Below are 9,263 nucleotides of genomic sequence, written 5' to 3'. Positions count from 1 at the left end.
TATAATTTACTAACTCTACCTAAAACTAAGGCAAAATATATTTCCTCCTTATTGCATAAGATTGCAGCTTGGTTGGCAAATGCTACATAGACAAATATAACTCTAGCAATGCTGTACACTGAACTTGGATTACAGAGAATCTATTTCCCATGGTTCTTCAGAGAATGGTTTATTTACTATTGTATTGGAAAAAAAAATAGCACTACCATACTCATATTCCCACTTCTAAGCAAGTAAATTGTTTTTCTCATTAACTATTCCCATTAAAAACACAAAATTCTGAACTTTTATGTTAACTTGTTTTAACAATAGTTTATTTTAAATTTTAAATTCAATTGTCAATGTTAGTCACAAGAATTTTTCATGAATCATCAGAACTGGATAAAGGCTTGAATTCTGATGTCCACACTAGCTAATAATAAGCTATGGGATGCTTTATAAGAAATCTTCATCTCATATACTTGATAAACATTTTAATAAATATTCTATGACACATTACAGAAAATTTTCCTTTTCTTCATTTTTTAAACAAACTTGATTCGTTCTGATCACTGACTCTGTATTATGAAGTTCTAATACAATTTAACCATTCTTTGTGTAAAACCTTTTTATTTTTGATTATGTGTATGTTTTGGGGTATGAGCACATGAGTATAGGGCTGGTGGGTTAGAGCAAGGCATTAGATTCCCAGAAGCTGGAGTCACTGGTGGTTGTGAGTGGCCCGATAGAGATGCTTGAATCCAAATTCAGGTCTTCTGAAATAGCAGTGTGTGCTCTTGCCTGCTAAACCTTCTTTCCAGGCCAGAACTTAGTCATTAATTTCTGGGACTTTAGTCTCAACAATGTCTATTTTGTGTTTATTGTTTATTCATGTGACAGAGTCAATCAGTGACCGCAGTCATCAAGCATTTCCATATTTTTTGCAATGTGGCTTTTCCTTGCCAGAGGTCTCTTTCCTGAATTAAATTTTTATATATGTAAAAGTGGCAGCATAACATGCCCAATACTAAACCACCAGAAGTCTTAAAAGCATCCTTCACTATTGGCACTACCAAAACAGGGCTAGAAGGCTAAGCAATACAAGGTAGTGTATGATGCTCAGGCAAAATCAGAAAATCTGTCTCAGTTTTCAGTTAACTAGTTAGGGTTCTTTCTCTTTAGCCAAATGCAAGCCAGGAGTGGGCAAGACACTGCTCTCTGGCAGTCGCCATTTCTCTCAGAGTGGCAGGAAGCCATGTCCTTAGGTAAGAACATCAGAAAGTGGTGCCCACTAGTGTTAGAGCTTCCTACGGAACTAAGCTCTCAAGAACATTACCCTACAAGTCTTTTATTGATTCTAATGCTACAAGGCCAAGTGAGGGAGTGCATTAGAATGTCTTTCAGTCAAGTAAGCTGGAGAAAAGGGGGTATTTGTATCAATCAAATGCCATTTATTTAGACACATTCAGCCTCTGCATTCAGTTAACCACATGTTTGCCTTAGAGCACAAATTAGTCTTTTGGGTTGGTGTTTTAGCCTCTTATTTTGGAGTAATCGCCGCCATACCTTTTGTCTCGAAGCAATCAGAGCCTTTTAACTTGGTATCTTAGCACCAATCAAAGCCAGTCCTCTTCTAGACCACAAGGCTAATGCTTTCCTTTGCTCTGGATAGGATGGTTACAGTTCACTGAGGGTTCTGATAATAAAGAAACCAAGTACATGCTGTCTACCTGAGAAAACACTTTCAGGAGCTAGGAAAATTGCTATAATTTTCTCAAAGTGTCTGAGGAATGTTCCAGAAAGCATTAGGACAACTCTACTGGCTGTTTGACTGACAGTCCCTTTTGCACAAGGCAGCTAAGACAGCAAGGGAGAATCCAACTGTTGTCCAATAGGGAATCACATTGTCCCTCTTTCCTCCACATACACTGTCTTTGTTATTCACAAGGAAATAAACACCAGAATCAAATTTTAAAAAAAAGCTTAGGGTAATTATCTTTAACAATCTTAGCAGATTTAGAAGACTTTAAAAGGATATTTGAGCTGGGTGATGGTGGCACACGCCTTTAATCCCAGCACTCGGGAGGCAGGGTTGGGTTAATCTCTGAGTTTGAGGCCAGGTTGGTCTACAGAGCAAGTTCCAGGACAGGCTCCAAAGCTACTGAGAAACCCTGTCCAAATAAATAAAGAAATAATAATAAAAGGGGATTTTGACATTATTGAACACCAGCCCAATGCCCCAAGAAGAAGTGAATCTTCTCATCTGTCTCTTGTCTGCCACTACCCAAACAAACCTAGCCTCAATTGTCAGCCAACAAAATCATGAGTTAAATAAATGTTTCCTGTTAAAAACCAGTAAGGTTTTAGACATTATTTTTGTAGCAAATAACTATGTGTATGATTAGACATTGACAACTTTAACAGATTTGGACTATCATTTAATATGTCACAATAAAGTATGAAACATGCCTTTCATCAAGGAATATTTACATCTTTTTTTCTGCTGTTATCTAAAATTATGGAGGCTACATCATGATACATTTGTATAAACTGGAAATGGAATGCGTGTCACCTGTTGATCAGTCAGTCACCCATTATCTCTTCCTTTTTCCCTCTGTCTGCTAAGTCTATTTCCCTCTCCACTGCCCCAGGAAACATGTATCTCAGATAAACACCATACAGGTAGCTTCCTACTGCTGTGTTGCGTGGGAGGAGAATATTACTTTATTTACAAACCTACTTAGAGACTTATCAGAACATTAATTCCTAACCTTCCTCTCAAATTATTTAGAGCAAAAGTTTAACACTATACCACTTCATCTAGTCTGCCTTTCTTTAATAATGAGGGGTGGAATAAAATGTTTAGGCAGAAAATAAAGTGCAACTTTTCCTTTTGTTTCAAATAGTCTTTCATCAGTTTCATTATTATTGTATTTCCTGAATGTACTAAGCTTTTACGTTACCATTTGCTTCTTTGATGCATCTTTTAGGCCATGTTCTTTCGTAGTCAAACTTTGAAAACCTCTTTAGTTCACTTACATCAATATGCTATCATAAAATGAAACTTCTAAAATATCCTACAGAGACAATCCAAGTCAATCATACCAGTGAATACAGTGTTTTTTTTTTTATAAGCACCAACTGCCTGATGGATCAAAGCGACTTTTCCCTGACATGATTTGTAAGCTTATGCTCCTATGTTTTACTAAATCAAAGATGGCATGGAACACTGGACAATGAACTGATTCTAAATGACTGGAATAATTCCCTGTTTAAAAGAAGGATATTTGATCCTTCAACCAATTAATGAATAATGAAAATGTGTTATAAATATATTCTATAATACAATTCAGTTTTAAAAAATAATGAATTTTGCAGGTAAATGGACAGAACTAGAAAAGATTAAATAATGTGAGGCAATCCAGAACTGGATAGACAAACACTGCATATTCTCTCTCATTGGAGGCTCTCTTAGCTCCAAATTTTTAGATATGAGTACATATCCTCGAATAAATACAGAAAGAAAGGATTTTTTTCAAAAACAGTATCATTGTTAGGGCACAGGGGTGGGAGATCAATAGAGAGGGGAATAACAGGGTACAAATGATCTAATCTGGAAAACAGAAGAGGAAAGCCTCTAATTCGGGAGGGGAGAAGACAAATAGAGAAGGAGGAGAGGAAAATAACATCTCTAAAAGTCATGAAGAAGCTTATTACCATTTTCTACCTAAAAAAGGTATAATATGCAAAAGTCTGCCTATAAATACACATATAAAGGTTAAATAAACTTTTTTGCATCTGGGCTGAGAATGTTTCCTTCAAGAACCAAAGACCACCTAATTTTTCCTTAAAAAAAAAAAGGAAAGAAAAACAAAACAGCACTAGGCATGAGTAACTCTCTTTTGAATTGTTAGTCAAGGCTGTTCAAGAGACTTCCCAAACATTATAGATTATTGCATTGTTCTTGGTTGGTACCCAGAAGTGGAAGCCAAGTACATATTACTAAAGACACCATGAACCTCAGTCAAGGAGCCCAAAGGACTCTAAGCTGGAGCTTACCTGAGCCTCCTCCCTGAGGACTAGCTTTTATTATACCCAAAAGCACCAAGGAAACACACAAAGGAGGGAAGCAGCAGTCTTACCTGGTGTGACACCCATGTACAACAACAAAGGCCAGCATGGAACAAAAACTCTAAGAGAACAATTGTGCATATGTGCACATTCATCTTGGCAGTAACCAACAGTTGCTAATGTATGTGTAGTACATAGAAAATAGATGATTATATCTAGTCTAAGAATTTCACCTCTTAAAACAGAGAAAAAGAAAGAAAACAATTGATCTGCATGAACAGACATTGGGAAAGCTTCATTGATACTTTGAGGAAACAGTGAGAAAGAGTGTAAGTATGGTAATTGAAATAAATAACTGAATAACAAATACAGAACAATTGATCTTTCTCTCTAGGGCATTAAAGGCAATACGGCAGCTACTTACCACTTTGGAGAGGAAGAACAAAATGAACAGACCAGCGAGCAGCACCCAACATGTATTGCTCTCTAAAATAAAAATAAGCTAAAAATTCTAAAAGTAAGCTGATCTTAAATGTGAGATTTTCCCACTTTTTGCAGGAAAGTCTGCCAAAAATTGGTCTCTAAATATATCATTTTTAAGTACAAATATTCGTGTCAGAAATGCCACACATTGAATATACGTGACATTATAACAAAGAAAAAGACTAAAATAAACAAATAAAATGACTATTCATCCAACAGGGACAAGCCAAGGAATAAGACCCACTGAAGAGTGCATAACCGGCTAATAGGAGTATCAGAGAAAAAGGGAGAAAATTTCAAGAACTGACAAGAAAGAAAACTTGTCTTCTGCAACTGTATATAGTCTTTTGATATAACTAGATCAGCTAAATTGTGGTAATACTTCAGGGTATCAGATAAACAAAAAGTTCAAATGCTTTTAAGAGTAAATAAAGACAGATGCTTTAGAAAGGATTGCAAATGAAACGATGTTAAGAATAATGTTGAGAACAGAATTTTTTTAAAGACTCTTGATTATGAGTTTGCATCTAATTGTGTGTATAAGAGAATTTTGTGATGCTATTGTACCATATTAGTATTTAAGATTGAGGTAGAACACTCTGATAGCAGAGGGGAATTTCACCTGAAGAATTTAGGACCAGAGGTTGCCCCTGCTGTCTTAGGGGTTTTATTGCTGTGAAGGGACACCATGACCACAGTAACTCTTATAAATAAACATTTAATGGAGCTGGTTTGCTTACAGTATCAGAGGTTCTGTCCATTATCGTTATGGTGGGAAGCATGGTGGTGTGTAGGCAAATGTGGTGTTGGAGCTGTGAGGTCTCTATCTTGCCTCAGGGATAACAGGACGTTGAATGACTGTCACATTGAATGAAGCTTGAGGAAAGAGCCCACCCCACAGTTGCACAATTCCTCCAAAAAGGCCATGCCTCCCAATAGTGCCACTCCCTTTGGAGGCCATTTTCTTTCAAAACACCACACGCACTAATAATGAGTTTATAAGCATCATTGAATATTAGTATTGTGAAGGAAGAAATCAAAGGTCATGATTCCAGAGCTCAGTAGTATAGGGTCTTCCTTCCATTCACAGCAAGACTAAACCACCAACTGCCCTGCATATAACTCATCAGTCTCCAAATTAGTATAGAAATTATTCTAGTTCTGACTATTGTATGATACAGTTCAACTTTTCAGTAAAAATATTAGTCTTTATCTTTTGATTCTTTTTTAAAGATTTGCTTATATTAATTTATTAATATGAGTGTTTTGCTCACATGTGTGTCCATGTACTGCATAAGTGCATGTCTGGTATCCATGGAGGTCAGAAGATACCAGGTTCCCTAGAAATAGAGTTATTGATGGTTATGAGCTGCCATCTGGATGATGAGTATTGTACCTGGGTTTTCTGCAAGAACAAAGTGCTCTCAATTTCTGAACCATCTCTTCTTCTCCCTTTACTCTTTGCATAGGGACTTAGATGGAGAATTGAAGAGACTTTAGCATTTTCAAACAGATATCTAGAGTACATTGTTTTTGAAAACATTGCTAACCCCAATGACTTATTTCATCTGTGTTTTCCAGACTGCCTCATAGACCACTATTGGCAAATCTAGCAGGAATTCAGCTAAGAAATGAGAGAATGCATTCCCTAAAGCCCAGGCTCAGCATCATAGAGTGCCACATGGTCATTTGGAACTGAAATTCAGCTATTAACAATTAGCAGTGCATTTCTTTGGCCACAGAATGACTTGATCCATACAACATCAGCTTTACCCTTCATAAAGCAATGTCACATGTCTGCCTTCAAGAATGAAGGAAACTATATTCCATTTCAAGATGTTTTCCCACAAAAGAGACACAGACTCTCAACTGTCATTCATTTTCTTATCTCTTCACACACACACACACACACACACACACACACACACACACACACACATACACATTTTGTTTTGTTTTGTAAACTTTTCCAAATATGTAGCCCCCAAGACTTACCTCAGATTCACAGTCCTCCTTTCCAACCTCCCAAGTACAAGGAATTGCATAAGGCTGGCTCCACTGGCTGACCATACCTTTCATTTCTGAATGATCCCATCAAGGGCAACTCTGGGCAACATCGGTTTTCCTCAAATCCATGCACCAACTCAACTAAACTCATTAATTCAAACACTAAGTTGTAAAGCTAAATACTAGAAGCCATTCTTACATAAAACTGTAAAAAATAAAAGAAATTTTCTATTTCATATGTTTTCACATAGTAAGGAGGGAAATAGTACAGCTATAACTACAGTGTTTTTTGTTTTGTTTTTCTTTGTTTTTAAATCTCAATATCTAGCTATCTAACTCTAGCTGGTGCTTGCCACTCCCCTCTCCCAAAGACCATCTCTCTTCCCTCCGAAGCTATCTACTGCCTTTGAGAATCTTTCCCTTGTCATTACTGAAGCATCTGAAAGTTCAGCGATTCTGCCTACCCACTTTGAGTTGCTGCAGTTTTCCACTGGCATTTGTTAACTGATCTAGCAGCCTAGAAGGATGCCCCAGTTTTGGATACCGTACGACTCATCCATTGTGTAGCAATAACATGAATTCCAATAATACTTGAAGCTAACACCTCAGGTGATGTGATAACTTCCCGAAGCAGACAGCTGCCATTTCTGATTTTCAAATGTGAGATGGGATGATTGTATATCCCCAGAAGGGGCTATATTTTTCTTGAGTTAAGACTGCCTAATCAGCCAAGGGTTATGGTTATGGTGGCAGGAATCAAAAGCCTTTCGTGTGAGTTATTAAGTGAAGTAATGGAAAGAGTCATTCCATTCGCACCTGTCCTGTGATAAATCCCCATGAGTCACAATAATCAGAATAATAGGTAAAGAAATAATGGAGACAATTAATGTTTGATCAATTTTAAAATAATGTGTCCTCTTACCTCTTATTTTCATAGTAAGTAATAAGCAAAGTAATGATATCTACCAGGGAGAGTATCTTTTTATCTAGAAAATATTTTAACACAAGGTTTCTGTCTCTGGTTTAGAAATCCTTATGTGCATCACTTTGCTAGCTCCAGGTTATAACTTCCAGAAGAATGACATATACATCCTAGCGTTGTATAAAGTCAAAAAGTAGAAGCATATGCCCTAAAAACTCCCTGTGACCAGCAAACCTAATTGGAAACTTCACGTTCTTCTCTAGGCTGATATGCCTGATGCCAGAAGACCCTTGGAGCTACAAGGATTTCCTGGAGTCTCCCGCTTCATCTCTGTTTCAATTGCTTAGAACCTACAACGTATTCTTAAGTTTGCTACTAAGATCTCTGATTACTGTGAATCCAATTTTTATCAAATATTGTAGGCCATTTGACATTACTTTATTCTTGGGTCCAAATATCATAGCTATTGGAAAAACAGCATTCTATACACTGCTCACTAATTTAAATGTTATACTGCTACTACTACAAATTCATTTTCAGAGTGGAAAACTATTTATAGATATTTTGTAAATAAAGCAGAGTTCAACTTGCAGTATATTTAAGTGGAAGACATTACATAAAGTAGTAAAACACAAATCTGTCTTATTTCATTCATTTTAACAATGAAAAATGTAATAATGTCTTCTATGTAGAGAGAGTAGCTAAAAGGAAATACTGTGCCCTAGGACTTGACAAGTCAAACCCTCTGGGATTGTTTAATAGTGAGTTTGTTTTAAAGATGAAGATCCAAGAACTATTGGGGAAAAACCAATTGGCAGGAATATAGATTTTGATAATTGACTGCCTGTCACCCATTGATTCTTCCAAGGAATAAGATAAGGCTTAAGGCCAAGGGTCTGTCGATGTATCTAAGCATTCCCCAGGATAAAACCTGACTCTTAAAAGTGAAAGGATAGTTCATTGATGTCATGAATAAATTGACTTATTTAGCAAGTACATCATATTTATGAACATGAGTAAATATTGATTAATTATATACACTGAGTTTTGAACACATAATCAGTTAGGTTTCTACTAGGGAAGAGTCATGGAAAGTGTTCCTAGTATTACTTATAATTGAGGGAACAAATATTGACACTGGCCTCTTTCTGAGGTTGTGTCTATCACCTACACTAACTACACAGACCTGACTGGGAAAAATCCAGATGGAAACAGTGTTACAGAGAGTAACGTATCAGGACTCATAGTGACAAGGAGATTTGTCAAATCCAAATCATTGCTCTTTGTAGACTTTGAATGATTAAGTGTCTCTGTGAGAATACCTATAGATCTATGTGACAATCATGAATCAACACTGATTAAGTTGTCAATGACTCCATCGTCAACTCTGGCTAAAAAGCACAGGCATAATACAACCTTTTGGTAATCTCAAGATGACAAAAGATATGTATACAGAGTATCTGGGTATGCTTAAAGGTTTGGGACAAAGTAACAAGTATCATGATGTAAAACAAGAAAACTTAATGAGTGAATTTGGAGCCAAAATATTGGAGGAACAAATTTTGGGGTGGACTTCTTTAAAGACTACCAAACCTATGGGACGCTGGCCTGATGTCTTCGCCAAACAGAAATTGAAGTCCAAAACATTCCACAAATACCACTCATGCTAGAAGAAAAATATGAAATTAGAAATTAAAAGGAAAATTTGAAATTAGGGTCCATATTTATGAAATAAGAGCAAATGTCTCAGACATGGACCCTAATTTCAAATTTTCCTTTTAATTTCTAATTTCATAACTCA

Source organism: Alexandromys fortis, unplaced genomic scaffold (assembly GCF_014885135.2).
Source record: "Alexandromys fortis isolate MF-2015 unplaced genomic scaffold, M_Fortis_MF-2015_v1.1 scaffold_22, whole genome shotgun sequence".
Lineage (NCBI taxonomy): Eukaryota > Metazoa > Chordata > Mammalia > Rodentia > Cricetidae > Alexandromys > Alexandromys fortis.
Note: the sequence above shows the minus strand (reverse complement) of the source record.